This window comes from Fukomys damarensis, unplaced genomic scaffold, assembly GCF_012274545.1.
Source record: "Fukomys damarensis isolate Sample0158 unplaced genomic scaffold, DMR_v1.0_HiC HiC_scaffold_31, whole genome shotgun sequence".
In the NCBI taxonomy this organism is placed as follows: Eukaryota; Metazoa; Chordata; class Mammalia; order Rodentia; family Bathyergidae; genus Fukomys; species Fukomys damarensis.
Genome location: NW_022900943.1, coordinates 17,506,896 through 17,515,572, shown reverse-complemented (window position 1 = coordinate 17,515,572; position 8,677 = coordinate 17,506,896). Strand labels below are relative to the sequence as shown.

The 8,677-nt window shown below is 46.0% G+C and overlaps 1 pseudogene; it reads right to left on the bottom strand.

Annotated features, from left to right (window-relative positions):
- Positions 1–394: 394 nt before the first annotated feature.
- LOC117283844 lies at positions 395–1,539 on the bottom strand (annotated as a pseudogene).
- Between the last annotated feature and the right edge of the window lie 7,138 nt (positions 1,540–8,677).

The window sequence follows — 8,677 nt, the reverse complement described above, 5'->3', positions numbered from 1 at the left end:
TTTTTTTTTTTTTTTTTTTTTTTTGATACCAGGGATTGAACTCAGGACCTTGTGCTTGCAAGGCAGGCGGCAGAACCACTGAGCTAAATCCTCGGCCCCATTTAAAGTAATTCTTATTTCACGGTGACATACTTTTCTTTTTCTTTCTTTTCTTTTACCATTTAGTGGAGTATTCTTTAGCTGTTATAGGAGCTTCAGGCTCCATTGACTGTAGTAGCAGATGGGATTTCCTTCAAGTCCAGGCAAAACCTGATCACCACAGAAACTTCTATTTCATCTCATTTGTTGGCTTCCCTATGAAGGTAGTGTGGGAGGACAGCTGAGGAACTGCATTTTTGTTCTGATTCCAGTACTGGGGCCGAGTCTTGGGACATCCAAATAAAACGATGAGTCCTCACAACTTTCTTGTGGGCTTTTTGCATTGCTCATCTTGGACTCCACTGGTAGCAGTCAACTCGCTCCCATCAATAATTGAAATAATTATTGCCAGCTCCAAGAAAAAAGGATTTCCTCCTTGCCCACAGTAGCCTATGCCAGTTACTAATCTATTTAAATTTAATAAATCAAAAACTGTCCTTAGAGATTGGCCAAGAATCTTGAGTCCTTCAGCCTGAAGGTTTTCCGGTTCATTCATAAATGTTGAATGGTTTTCCTTCCGTCCGGCCTTGACAGCGTAGGGCGGCTCTGGGAAAGTGGCCAGCATATACCTGTCCCCTCTGCTGGCAGGGTCCTGGCACGAAGCTTCATGAAGGTCTCCAACGCGCCCTTGTCTGTGTCCCGGGTTCATAGCGGCAGACGTGTCTATCAGGAACAGTAAGATGGACACAGAGCTGGACAGGGACACGAGAGCCGAGGTGGTGCAGAAACAGGGAGAGGGTAGGGGTGGAGGCACCAGGAGCAGCAACCGCCGCTACGAGGGGTGGGGAAGCCCGGTCCCCTGGAGGAAAACGGTCTGGTTCTTTTCTCTGGCTGCGGGGAGTTTCTCCCTCTGCAGTTGAGAGGAACCGCCCCAGACCCAGTGCTCCCTGTCACACCCCCGTACGTACCCCATCTCCATCTCCTCCTGGCTGCCTGCCTGCTGGGGCGGATGCCCGGGCCGTCTGTCTGTCTCCCCTGCCTGGGGGTTCAGTCCCCAATCCCAGCCCCTATGTGTGTCCCTTCAGGAGATGGGCCTAGCCCCCACCCCACCCCCAGTGCAGGGAGTGGGGGGACCAGGGAGCTGGCGAAGGGGGCACTGGGCTGTGGGCTGAGGGGAGATTGGGTTTCAGAGACTCCCTCCGAACAGGTGGCAGTGGCAAAGTCACCACTTTCTCAGCCCCTCTGGCTACTCAGAGAAACACTTTTCTGAGTTTCTGAAAACCAGAAGTAAAAATATGCCTCAAAGCTTCTTGTAGAACTTTCTAGCGCCTGCATCCCACATGGGTCTGTTTGTATCTGTAAGTTTACAACTCAAATGTTCGTAAGTCAGAGACTTACTGAGTAACAATATACACATCCCCACTCCAGGGTAATCATATCGCTGCAGTAGACGACACACATCCCCTTAACCAGTGACTTTACATTGCCTTTCTATAAGACTCTTGCTAGTCAACCTATAAGCCCCAGAGATAAGGCCCTAAGAAATACAAATAGGCAGGAAGAAGCCAAACAAAGCCCACCAAAGGAAAATGCACAGAGGCAGTGGCACCTGGGTTAGGGTCTTGTGGCTTGGGACTCATCCAAAGGGACCCCAGAGAGCCAATCGGGTTGTGACAAGTTCCAGGGACAAAGGGTCCCCCAAAACCTGATAAGAGAGACTGGAGACAAAGGGCCCACCAGGGGAATCCATCTTTTCCAGACCCTCTTCCCTTCTTCAGGGCAACTCTGCCTTCTGGTTTTCCCCCTCTTTACAAATAAAGTGTCTTCATTTGTTAAACTCCATCCTCTTTTTTTTTTTCTTTTTTTTTCTTTTGGTACCAGGGATCGAACTCTGGACCTTGCACTTGCAAGGCAGGCGGCAGAACTACTGAGCTAAATCCCCGGCCTGTCCATCCCTTTATTTCATCCTCGGTGCCGAGTTTACAGTCCCAATTAGCTGCTCATCCCGGTGGTGTTCACCTCAGACATGACACTATCTTCTTTCTTTCTATTATCTAGCTTTTATTTTTCTCTTTATTTGTATTTTGAGTTTTTTTGTCACATAAGAGAAACAATGTAATATTTAAGCTCTTGTGTCTGATTTACTTTGCTTAGCATTGTGGTCTCAGGGGGCACCCATTTTCCCACAAACGACTTGAGCTCATCTTCCTTTTTGGCCCACTAGTACTCCATCGCGTGTAAATACCACATTTTCTTCATCCACCTGTCTATTGAATGGAGTTGGGTTTCTCTGACAACACTGGTAAATATACATGCGAACACATTCACTGGGCATCGAGATGCTCCAGCATGCACAAGGTCTATGCAACTGTCATCACGGCTGCGCTCCCAGCAGCAGAGGTAAAGGAAGGCTGGGTGGTTCCCATTCCCATTGGAATCAAGCACAGGGAACAGTGAAGGTGTTCAGACAGAGGCTTGGCCACAGAAATACCAGCAAGACCTCACCAAGAACGTTTTTCAAGGTGCAATAACCCTACTCCCTCCCAGGGGAGGTGGGGAATGTAGTCAAACAGGAAAGGACACTGGCCAAGCCTCAGGGCAGCCTGACACGGAGCCCGCCCACCAGGTTGGGGAAATGGTTAGAGAAGCCTCAGGGCACAGCCTCAGTGCAGTCAGGACGCAGGAGATCGTTTCCACGCAGAATCTGGAACTCAGGTCAGGTCTGACATGGTCCTGCCCAGGTCTTACAGGCCCGAGGAACTGTGTGCCCCTCAGAGCTTCCTCTGGAGACAGTGGGATGGGCTGAGAGGAATGGAGGACACACAAGCAAGGAAGTTTTGCAGAAATTCAGGTGAGAATAAGGGGACCTCAGCTGGGGCTGTGGGGTGAATCTCTGCGGAGCCACTGACCGGCAGGCAAAGTAAACCCTAGCAGGATGGGTGCGGCCACTTACGTCCACACGCCAGGTTCATTTGGCACTGAGGACCAAATACAGGAGCCTATTTTCCTGGGGGGGATGAAAAAGTACATTTATTCAAAGCCAGCTCTGAGGAGATGGAGGACTCTTTTCTCGAATTGCCATCTCACTGTGTACAAGCATGTGGGTTCTTTATAGCAAGGGACAGTGGGGAGGGGACAGAACGACAGCCGTGCCCTCCCTGGTCCAGGACCTCTCCCTCCTTGTCTGAGGAGATGAAACTGCACTTGCCACCTGGTGCCAGCCTCTGTGTAATCTGTCCATTCATCCTGGCTGAGGAGAGGCAGGGGAGCCGATTATGCCCTAGTGCTCAGGAAGTTTGGAAAAGACTCTTGTCTCTAAAGGAAAAACAAAACAAAACAAAAGTAACTTTTAAATTCCATTTTGCAGGTGCTGGGCATTTAGCTCAGTGGTTCTGGCGCCTCCCTTGCAAGCACAAGGACCTGAGTTCGATCCCCGGTACCAAAAAAAAAAAAAAATCTTACAAAAAAGAAACGAATAAATTCCATTTTGCAGCACTGGATACAGGATCAGGTAGATATGCTCTGTATGGTTTGTGTGGCTCTAAGTGGTATCATTCACATTGCATTATAGCTACTATAATCTCTCTGTAGATAGTGGTTTCTTTCTTTTTTTTTTTTGGTACCAGGATCGAACTCGGAACCTTCTGGTTGAGGCAGGTGGCTGCACCACTGAACTAAATCACCGGCCCTAGTGGTTTCTGAGTTGTGTAGTGCACAGGGTGGACAGCCTTACATAGCAATCCTAATGCCAAATTTATCTAGTTCTATTACTTTTGATCACTGGAGATTTAAAAGTTTTCTTTCTCTTGGGATTTATTTAAGCTACTTTCAAAGAGCCAGTAAGACCCTGCCTCAAAAAACAAGAGGAGGGCTGGGTATGTAGTTCATTGTGAGGGCCTTGGGTTCAATCTCCAGTAACACAAGCGGGGGACCAAACACTTTTGAGGTGGAGACGTGGCATTCCAGGCCACACTATCATCCTGGCAGTCCTATGGGGGCTGTTCCTACCGGCCTAGGGGCATAGGGGCAGGACCTCAAGGACAGTGCCACAGCTGCGAGGGAAGAGGGGATTCTGCTGGAGAGGGAACGGCTGGCTTCTCCCAGTCCTGTGGGAGTCCTGTCACCAGGTCTGCTTTCAGGGCCTCCAACCTTGCACACTCTCCCAGGCCCCTAGCACCTACCCAGGAGGAGTCGCAGAGACGTCAGACAGCGCACACTTCTCTGTGAGGTCCTCTGTGGTCCCTGAGTAGGTGAAACGGGATGAGCTGGAGGCCAATGAGTGGTGGCTTCGACCATGAGCAGTGGAGGGACTCACAGTCTCCCCAGGTTGCTGTGACCCTGCGGTCACCGAAGCGCAGAGCCGGGCGGGACCTTCGTCACAGCTTTGGTGACCACAGGGCTTCATTCACTCCATCTCTCCGTATGCGTCCACAGGCAGCCGATGTGCAAGCGTGTGATCAAGCTGAGAAACTGTTTAAAAAAGTATTAAGAATCAGATTTAGACAATTGGTTTCTGAGAACTGGGAAGTTTGGGTTTCAGAGATATTTATAAAGTTTTCACAGGCCAAGTCGGACCTGTGCCAGCATGGGCCAGCTAAACGGCTCTGAGCCTGTCATTCACGCAGGGCCTGGAAATCTTCACGCTCAGATCTAAGTTCAGACGCTGTAGTTATAAAATACAGCATTTCTGACTCAAAACAATTCTTTTTACTGGAGATCTATGCAAATGAGAAACTTTTTAAATATCCAGGCCTCTCCCCTTCAATTAATATTAATTTTTTGTTTTTTGTGGTACTAGGGATTGAACCCAGGGCCTGTGTGCTTAGCTACAAGTCCCCTGCCCTTTTGCATGTCAGGGTCTTGCTAAGTCGGTAAATTGCCCACGCTGCGCTGAAGCTTGTGATCCTCCTGCCTCGGACTTTCACAGTGCTGGGATTACAGGTGTGAGCCACCGTGACCAGTTTATTCCCTATTTTAGATATTTAACTCTTTAGATTTTGACTTTTTCTGCTGTTTTAGACGTGCCACAGATGTTAAAAAATGACTATCTATTGAATGTTGCAGCACTTATAAAAAAATAAAGCAGGGAGCAAAATTCTTCTAAACTCAGAAATCCTTAGTACAGCTTCTAGGTCCAAGGATTTCACTGAACTCAGACTCAAGCAATTCTGAAGCAGATAAATCCTTTGAAAGACAGGAAAAGAAAAAAAAAAAAAGATGTGGCATCACTAGTGTGCTCACAGGTCACAGAGATGCAAGGGGTGGCAGTGGTCTGACCTCCCCAGCCTTTATACTCGGAAGGAGCCTCAGAGCTCTCACTTTTCTCTTTACCGTAGAAAAAACAGCTCTGATTTTTCATGGTAGAAGAAACCCCTTGGAGCTAATTTTGCTGCTGGGTGCAGGTGTTTTTCTCAACAGTCTGAATAAATCTTCAGCTAATAAACAGTCCAATAAATCTGATGCGTCCTATTTCTTAAATGATACAGCGAGGAAAGATGAAACATGAATTTTGTCTATAGCCGACACAGGGATAAAAATGAGCACCATTTCACACATTCCAAAGGGGCCACTTATCAGGATCTTACAAAGTACTCCCAGGACCCTGACTAATTATGTCAAACCAAGTACCTGAAGGCATTTCTTACTCTAACTATACACAGAAAGACAGTCATGAAATTGTTTGGAAAAGCAGTATAAATACATATGAAGTTTCATAACTCTGACCTTCCTCTCCTTTCTCCTTTTCTGTCATGCAGCTGTTTCAGTTTGCAAAAGATAAATCCATGCCAAGAATTCTACTGGACGTGAACTTGAAGTGCTTTAATCTTCATGTGTACCTTGGAAGGAGGAAGCTAGTTTTCCTTGGCAACTTGGATCATCAATCCACATGCATTTCACTTTTACAGACATGGGTTTTCCTTTAGATACAGCAATGGGGTTCATCAGAATTTGAGGCAGGTGTAGCAAAACTACTTAATACAAACTACTGGATTTACAGTTGGTGTAAGTATGTTTGGAATGAATACAAAAGGAGGAATAAAATATAAGCATGACAGGGCAAAGGAGTTGTCTAGGAAACAGTCTATCATGAGGTAAGCAAAATGAGCTGTCTGCCCAAGTTCAAGGTTGAGGAGGACATTAATAAAAATGAGGGAAATCCCCAATTTGAATAAAAAATTATGCTCTGCACATGACAATAGAAGTTGTATTTTATATCAGGAATGGGCTTTGCATGTGACCCAGGTTCAACACATTGCAGATCTCCATTTGATAGATAAGAAGACCGAAACTAGTGTCAGTAAGCAAATAAGTAAGTGGCAAAGGAGTCTGGGTTAATTTGCTTTGTTTTATTACCAGGGATCCAACTTGGCACCTTGCACTAGCAAGGCAGGGAGTGGCACCACTGAACTAAATCCCTGGCCCTGGGTTAAATTTTTAAAGTTTGGATTAAAATCCAGGTGTAGGGCTGGGATCTAGCTCAGTGGTTCTACCGCCTGTCTTGCAAGTGCAAGGATTCCAGTTGGATCCCCAGTACCAAACAACACCCTCCAAAACCCAAAAGATCAGGTATAGCTGCACATACCTGTGTTCCCAGCTACTGACAGGATAATTGTAGGTTTGAGGATAGCCTGAGCAAATTAGCAAGACCCTGTCTCAAAATAAAAAATAAAAAAAGGACTGGGGATGTATCTTAGTAGTAGAGTGCTTGCCTAGCACGCATGAGGCCCTAGGTTCAATCTCTAGTTAAAAATAAAAGTTGTAATTTAAAAACTCAGGGTTGGGGATTTAGCTCAGTTGCTGCCTGCCTAGCAAGTGCAAGGACCCAAGTTCAATACCTGGTACCAAAAAATAGAAAAATAAAAATAAAAACTTGGTAGAATGGTAGTACACAGAGGTTCTAACTCAGTGGTAGAAAACATATTTAGTATGCATAAGGCCTTGGGTTCAATACAAACAAAACAAAAACCCCAAACAAAAATAAAATTCAGGGTCTTAGTTACTCTATTGTTGCTGGGACAAAACACCCAATATTCACAAGTTAAAGGAAGAAAGGTATATTTTGGCTCACAGCTTGTAGAGGTTTCAGTTCAGTGTTGGCTGGCTCCAAGGCAGGGTAGCATGGCAGAGGTATGAAGAAGAGAAACAGTCCATGGCAGGGCGGGCAGGAAGCAGCAAGCAGTGAATCTTCCTTTCCCTTTTTATTCCATCCAGGCTACAAGCCTTATTGGTTGGTGCCACCTACATCAAGGATGGGCCTTCCCATTGTCCATACTCAGAATTGTGCTAAACCAATCAGTGGACTAACTCAGTTATCACACACTTTTTTGAGACAGGATCTCACTATGTAGTTGAGACTGACTTGGAACTCACTATGTAGCCAAGGTTGGTCTCGAACTCATAGCGATCATCCTGCCTCAGCCTCCCGAGTGCTGGGATTGCAGGTGTGAGCCACCATACCCGGCTATCACACACTTTTGTTTTGTTTTGTTTTGTTTTTTTGGTACCAGGGGATCGAACTTGGGTCCTTGGGCTTGCAAGGCAGGCAGCAGAACCACTGAGCTAAACCCCCGGCCTTATCACACACTTTTAATCCAGTATTACACACCCATGATCCAGTCACTCCCCAAAACAGCAACTATGAGCACATAAGGCTTTGGGGGGAATATCCAGTTACAAACTGTAACATTCAGATTTTCTTTTACATTTCCCTCTGTAATTCTGAAAGGCCATCAGTCATTCTGAATAGTTTTGTTTTCTATGTGGCTAAGGGTCTAGCCACTACAGGCTAAATTTTAGCCAGGTGTGGCATATAATACTTGGAAGACTGAGGCAAGAGGATCATCATAAGTTCTAGCTCAGCATTCGTGACTTAGTAACACCTGTCTCAAAAAAGTAAGGAGGGCTGGGGATATAGCTCACTGTGAAGGCCTTGGGTTCAATACCATTACCATGAGAACAGAACACACTAAGCATTACCACATTTAAAATAACAAGCCAACCCCCCCAAACAAAAAAAAACTTTCTAAAATTGTATTTGCATTTTTTCACCTCTTTCAACACATTATACTGAGTAGTTAGAAACCTGTTCCTCAAAATTCATCCTTGGCAGGGTGACTTGGCTAAACCACTGGTGAGACAACATGCCCAGGACTGAGGTGTGAGGCTGCTGGCCCATGCTATGCCGCTTCCACTTTGCTCCTCAGAGTATGATTCTGATGCTTTTTCTACCTGCTGTTCACATGCTTGAAGTCCTTTTCCTTAGCTCTTCCTAGGCCTTATAGAACAGAAAATGAAACCAGTTAAAGTAAAAGTGAGTAAGCTTGAAGGGGTTGCCCAGAGGAACCCTATTACCAGGTTTGTTGACTGCCTTATTCCATCTCTTTGTGGTGCCACTGCACACAAAGGGCTCACAGTGTCCAAGCAGGTGAGGGAAAGGAAACTCAGCAGGAGCAAAATATAAATGTAGGAACAAGCATACTCACACGTACACTTGCACACGCACACGTGGTTTTATTAGTCTCCCTGCAATGAACTACAACTCTCAAAAATTTCCAAATCATTTTATTTCTGAAGAAAGGAAATATCTTAAGTTCCCATT